Below are 7,411 nucleotides of genomic sequence, written 5' to 3'. Positions count from 1 at the left end.
TCCGTGAGGAAACTGAAGCTCCTAGGGAATAAGTCAACACTCCAGGTCTTTGAATTCTGAATTTCTTTTTTACATATAGCACTGTGGAAGTTTAAAGTGTGCAGTATACTGAGTTGACATATGTATATTGTGAAATGATTATCACAGTGAAGCATTGGGAACAATAATGCAATGAACCCAAGGCCCTCCAGGGTATAAAAGAAAAATCAAGGAAGTTAATAAGTGGGGCTTTGACTTAAGCAAGGAGGAGAACAGGATGGAGATCAGCACTTTCCCTCAAAAGAATGATACAAGTGATAATGTTTTTGTATGGTTACACCAAGCCCTGGATGGGACCCGCAATTGGAAGACTTTGAACACTTATTGGTTATCACTTCTTTTTTTCCTGTTCCCAACATCTTTTTCCCTAGAATCAATCAAAATGAAACTGCAGATGTTGGTAAAGAAGACTGTGGTCATGGATCTGAGAAGAAAAGAGACAAGAAGAAAAGAGAAAGGAAGAGGGAGGAGAACATTGGGAAGAGAAGAGGAAATTATAGGGTATTTGCTGTCAGGCAATAGAAAAAAATGTAAAATCAGAAATGATCCTATTTGACATAGGATGACCCACCTCTGAGATAGAAATTCAAGTAGAGGTATCATGCACAGGACTTGAATGCCCCAAGGGTAGAGTCCCCTCCGCCCCAGTCAATGGCTCATTCTAGGACAGGAAGTCCTCCAAACAAGTTTCCAAATTCAGGCTTTTGATTGAGCCCACTTCCCAGAATTGGGTCCTGGCCTCCTTTTCCAATTGCAGAATATGAATCAGAGTCGTAGTTAATGATCCTGAAAAATAAAACAACTCCTTTTACCTGGAGAAAGAACCAAGTACATTGTACAGTGATTTTCTGATGCATTTCAGAATAGTCTTTGTGTCAACTCAGGAGGAAAGAGAGAACCTTATTTCCTACACTGAAAAAAACAAAACAAAAAACCCCCAAGGTCAACTGGTCAACTGATTCCAGGGCCAGGAGCTACTACAAATGTTCCTGTTTTTGAAAAGAATTTGTTCTGACCTCACTTCTAAGGGACTTAGCATATGTGTGTCTTGAGCTTATTTTCCATTTGCTAATTAAAAGTTCCTTGTCAGCAGTATTTATCACTATTATTATTGATTTTTTAATATTATTTTCACTCTTTTTCCACCAAATCTATTTTCCAGGCTCACCCATTCTAAATGTTGGCTTACAACTCACTCCCAGGTGCCAAAACAACCCACTCAGATGAGCCTCTTCTGCATGTCTCTGTCAAATCCTTTTGCTCTCTAACCTGAGACTGAAAGTCTTAACTGAGCAATAATTGCCTGCTTTTAAAATTTTCTGGATTGACATCTGTCTTACTGGCAAACCAAACATTTTTTTTACATTCTTATAAGACCAGGTTAGAGACCCTTAATGAGGCATCATAAAAGAAATAGACTTGCCTTCAGCTTGGCATCTTCCAGGGTAAAACTGTGAATTCCAAGTCTTGCAAATGCATGGATTTCTAGGGCAATTTTGTAGCTCCATTACCCCCTCTGTGTTCATGAAAAATATCACAGCAATGGAAACAATGCATTAATAAAGGGCCACTCCAAAGCTGTTATTTATTTTTTAATTTAAAAATTAAAAATATTTTTCATTTTGAAATAATTTTCAACTTCCAAAAACAATGTAAAAATACCACAGAAATGCTTGTATATCCTTCATCCAGCTTCCCCAAATGTTGCAACTTATATAACCATAGATCAGTTATCAAAATCAGGAAGTTAACATTGATTCAATACTATTAACTAATCTACAGACTATTCAAATTTTTCTAATTGTCCTACTAATCTCCTTTTTCTGATCCAGGATCCAATCCAAGATCACATGTATTCAGTTGTCATGTTTCCTTAGGCTCCTTTAATTTGGGACAGTTACTCAATCTTTTGTCATCTTTCATGATCTTGACCCTTTGAAGAGTCAGTTATTTGGGGCCAATTATTTTGTAGAATGTCCCTCAAATTGGGAAATCTACTTTTAAAGAATTACCTTTCCCTTTCATACTCCTCCTACCAAAATTCTGGAAGGGTATTGGGATTTTACTCTTCTTCTATAGTTCAGGGACATCCTGAAAAATAAGGCCTCATGCAACTAATCTCATAAAAGCTTATATGGTTCAGTCTGAAATTTGGCCGTCTTTTTCAAAGAAGCAATCAAATCAAGTGTAACTAGTTACAAACAACTCAAAACTGGTTTGAGCCAGGGAGAAGACTTATTTCCATAAGCAACTAAGAAATCTGAAGGTAAGCTGAACTTCAGGAAAGGGCTGATCCAGTCCCTCCAGGGTCTCTCTACCTTAACTCTCCTTCCCACAGTGTTGGCTTTATCCCAGGCTGGCTCTTTCTGTCACAAGGTGGTTACCAATAACAACTGGAGAGACACGCTCCCTCATTCACATTCAGGGAATCACTGAGCGTTGTCTCTAACCCAGTCACTAGGGCTCAAATATGGAATGTACTGAGTCCCTTAAATTGTCATAGTTCACCTCTTGAGCTAAGAGTAGGACCACTGTCACCCAGTTCACACATGGGGTGCTTTTAGGAGAAATGGGTGCTATGTAGGCAATTAACTTATGTCCACCATAAACTAGAATCCTTAGTGGTAAAAGCATAGATGAGTGTGGTATTATGGGGGAAAGGAGATTTGGTATAGGTGTGTTCCAATGGATGTTCAATCAATGCTAAGAGGGAGTTAACAAGAATGTCAGAAAGAACAGAGTCTGTAAAAAAAAATCAGTCATGATAATTGAGAAATGGTGGTTTCATTGTTTTGGCATAACATTTGAGATCTTTTTAAAAAATTTCTCTTGATTTCTTCTTTGATTCACTCCTTATTCAGTAGCATGTTATTTAACCTCCACATGTTCATGAATTTTCTAGTTTTATTCACGTAATTAACTTCTAGTTTCTTACTAGCATGGTCAGAAATGATACTTGATACGATCTCCATCCTGCAAAACAAAAACATTATCTTTAGTTTCTATTTAGACCTATGCATTCACAAGGATCTTCTGCACAACCTTGGCAATATGGGATAATGCCAGCTGACATTGGGAAAATGGGATCCTCAGGCAAACAAGTTTGAGAAATGTTACCTACATCAAACATAACTTGTGCCTCAACTCACATTTTTTTGGCCCACTGTTTCACTCTAGCCATGGCTGTGCTAACCCTGCCATGTGCAGGTACCTCATCTAGGGTATACTGTGTTTCTCTTGTTCTCTTTGCCAGAGTTTCTTCATCACTGCAGGCTGGGATGGCTGCAGGGAACCTGTTGAGAGCTCTGATGCACACACAATCCTAGCCATCCATGTGAAGGAGATAACACCTACAGGGAAACTTCACTAAAGGTGGGATGGAGCGAATAAATAAAAGTGTCTTTTTCCATCTTTCAGGTAGAAAATTCTGAGGTGCATTTAACACGACTCATCAGTGGATCTATTTATATAGAGACCCCATCGCCCACAGTGGTCATCAACTCAATAGCGCACCCTTGGAGGGGCTTTGTTTTCCTTTCTCTCTTCCATTCTTCCTGCTCCTCAAGATCACTTTAAAAAATTACTTGTACACAAACCCTTGCCTTAGGATCTCCTTTTTGGAGTAATCTAGCATAAGACTCTAGATGAAACAATGTCACATGAGTTTTTCTAGTCCCTATCTTCTCTGAGCCCATAATTTTTAGTAGACAGCATGATACTCTAATATTATTTATAGTATGCGGCATTCTCTAAATTAATTGACATGGCAATACTTTTTTCTTTCATGAACACTTTGTGAGACTAGTGTTCTATGGTCACATTTTGGGCAAGACTGGCCTTAGCAAAAATCCTGGGTTTCACACGATGCAGTTTTGGTAGCTGGTTTCCAAGGCCCTCAATGAACCCCTCCTGTTATCTGTGCCCCTGCGTTGGCCCATCCTCGCTCCCACGTTGAATTCAGGCTGGCCTGGGGCTGTATCAGGCAATAGAACCAGCAGAAATAACACTGCAGGCCTGGTCTTTAAGAGGACTGGCAATTTCTACTACTTACTTCTTGGAACACTTAACTTTTGGGAACCTTGAGTTGGCGTTTAAGAAGTCTGGCTGCTTTGCTGAAGAGAACATGTGGAGGGGCCATGTGAAGAGGAAAGGACTTGTGGCCACATGGAAAAGGAAAGAGACTCCCCCGCATCCCAGGTGAATCTCTGAATGATTGACTCCAGCCTCATCCACCATCTGACTGGAGCCCAAGCAAAACCAAGAGAAGAACTGGCCAGCTGAGGTCAATTAACCTATAGAACCATGAAGATAAACTGTTTCTTGTTTTAAGCCTTTAAGTTGTGGAGTGGTTAGTTACAATGCAATAGATCACAGAAACCCTGGCCAAATAAAACTGGCAATTGTTTAACTTTAAGCTTCCAACATGGAGCCCTAAAACAGGGAATTAGGCACCATCATTTCAGCAGTTGGTTGTTTGCTTGGATGATTGCTTTCTTGTGTCACCTGTTAACTTATTTTGTGTATTGTTTTTTCTGTCAAAATTTTGTTACAAAAGTGTGGGTCTCCTGTTTTGAATCCCAGATCTACCACTTATTTTTCATGGTTTCTACCTCCCAGCATCCTTCTTAGCATCTGGTCATACTGAAGCTTCAACCTTTCCCATGCTCAGTCCATGTGCTGGGTCCGCCCTGACTCTATAGGAGAATTTAGGACACAGGCTTGGTCAACCAGAAGTTCCTTTCCCCCTGGCCACAGTGATTAACAATGATTCAATAAATCAATAAATCCAGAATTCTATTTCAATGACCAGAAAATAAGCATTTTCTCTTCCACTAGGATTAGGTTTGTGAGGATCTAAGCAAAAAAATTGTAGAGTATATTGAACTAACACACCCCACACTATAGGTTCCAGCCTGGCCTCTATCTTAATGACCAGATGTGTGTATCCAGTGCATTGCCTGACATCTCCATTTAAATGCTGAATAGGCATTGCAAATTTGCATGTCCCAAAACAGCTCTTGGAATCCACATATTTCCATGGCCTTCTCTATCCCGTAAATGGCTCCACCTCTGACCCAGTTTCTTAAATTAGAAACCATGGAGTCATCCTTGATTTCTCTCTTTCTCTCACATCACATATCTGATCCGTCAGGAAACACTTTCTGCTCTAACCTCAAAGAATTCGAAAATTCAATCACTTCTCATTGTCTCCACTAACCTGCTCCAATCTATTGTTATCTCTTGCTTGGATTATTGCAATAGTTTCTTGAAGTTTTATCTCTTCTAAGCTGATACCTAGAGTTTATTCTCCACAAAACAGTGATCCTTTCAACCAAAAATCTGACTGGGTCACCCCAACTGCTTGAAACCTCCTTAGTAATCTCCTTGAAATCTCTTGTCTCAGTCAATAAAGTCTTTACCTTGTTTGCTGCTCTCCTGGATCCAACTCCCAATTAACCTCTGACCTCTCTCCTCCCACTCACCCCCTTGCTCCCTTTGCTCCAGCCACAATGGCTGCCATGTTGCTCCTTAAACGTGCCAAGCAGGTCCCACTGCAGAGTCTTTGGACTCCAGCTCTCTGTTTGCCAAGCTCTTTCCCTAGATACCTGATGATTTGCTCCCTCACCTCCTTCATATATCGCCTTATCACTGGGCATTCGCTGACACTAAAGATTTTATTATTAATTCTGTTAGGTGCAATAATGGTATTGCAGATTATACTAAAAATGTTCTCCTCTGTCATAACTGTGTACCCTATAGATAGAATGGTATGATGTCTTGGTTTGGCTTGTTATGTGTGAATATGATTGTGTGTGTGTGTGTGTGTGTGTGCACATGTGTGTGATGTGTGTGAAGATAGAAGGGAAGTAGGTGAAACATGATGAGAAAAATGTTAACAGGTGAAACAAAATGGGTGAAATTGGGAAATGGAAAATTCTATTTTCTCTCCTTTTGTGTGTTTGAAATTTCCATACTAAAAATGTCTTTAAATTACTTTATCATAGACTTCTTTCTGACCACAGCTCTCTCTCTCTCTTTTTTTAAAGATTTTATTTATTTATTTGACAGAGAGAGAGACAGCAAGAGAGGGAACACAAGCAGGGGGAGCAGGAGAGGGAGAAGCAGGCTTCCTGCTGAGCAAAGAGTCTGATGTGGGGCTTGATCCCAGGAGCCTGGGATCATGACCTGAACCAAAGGCAGACGTTTTAACGACTGAGCCACCCAGGAGCCCCAGACCACAACTCTCTTAATCTTACCTTTTCCTGATTTGGTTATCTTCATAGTCCTTTATCACCATCTGACATAATACACATTATTTATTTGTTTATGCCCTCTTCTTTTGGTAGAATGTAAGTTCTATGACTATTTCCATGAATGTAAGAATGTAAATTCCATGAATATTTATCAAACATAGCTGTGTGCTAGTCACTGTTCTAAATACAATGTTTTGTTCATTCTACTCCCGGTGCCTTCAATGATTAACACATACAAGAAATACTTTTTAATTTAATGAAAATGTACACATAAAAGAATGACCAGATTATGGAGAAGAAAGAAGATGCTAATGTTATAGTTTGAGCTCCTGGATCCAGCTGAACCTGAAGACCTACATTTGGGCTTTGCAATCACATGAGCCAATAAGCTCTTATTTTTGACTGAGCCAGTTTGAACTGGTTTTTCAGGAAGAACTTGCAACCAAAAGAACATCGTTACAGTGTGTAACTAAATGTCTCCAAATTTCTTTTCAAGTAGCAAAATGGGAAAACTATTACTATCTGCCCAGCCTACCTCATAGCTGTTAACATTTGTGAGGCCCAACTGAATTATAAGATATGGAAGCACATTGCTGACTTCAACTTAGTTCTGCAGTGTGTGCTATTGTTGCTCACAGTTATGGAAATAATAGAATCTTTGCATTAAAAGAAAAGTTGGACTGAGAAACTATATTACTTACAAGTTATCAAAAAAGTCATTCTGGCTGACGAGAATTTTCATCCAGGGACAGGAAACAACCCAGGTCCACTGAGTAAACTTAACAGGATGAAAGAGAACCAAGAATAAAAGTGCTTTACAAGTTGAAAAAGAAAATAAAAAGAAGTGGGGGAGGTTACAGATAACCATTCCCAGACCCCTTCTTTTTATGGAACAGGCCAAGAAAACATCAGTGTTTTGTTCAAGGTCACACAGCAACTTTCAGTGGCAGAATCAGGACCAGAAACCCAAATCTCTTGGCTTCCAATCCCATACTCTTTCCAACACCACAAATGTACAGTTTCATTCTTCTGAAGTTTTTCTCTTTGTTTTTTCTTCCTCTAAATTTTTGGAGATAAATCATAGTCTTGGGGATCAAATTTGAAGTCTCCTCCATTTC

This window comes from Zalophus californianus, chromosome 8 (genome assembly GCF_009762305.2).
Source record: "Zalophus californianus isolate mZalCal1 chromosome 8, mZalCal1.pri.v2, whole genome shotgun sequence".
Classification (NCBI taxonomy): Eukaryota; Metazoa; Chordata; class Mammalia; order Carnivora; family Otariidae; genus Zalophus; species Zalophus californianus.
Note: the sequence above shows the minus strand (reverse complement) of the source record.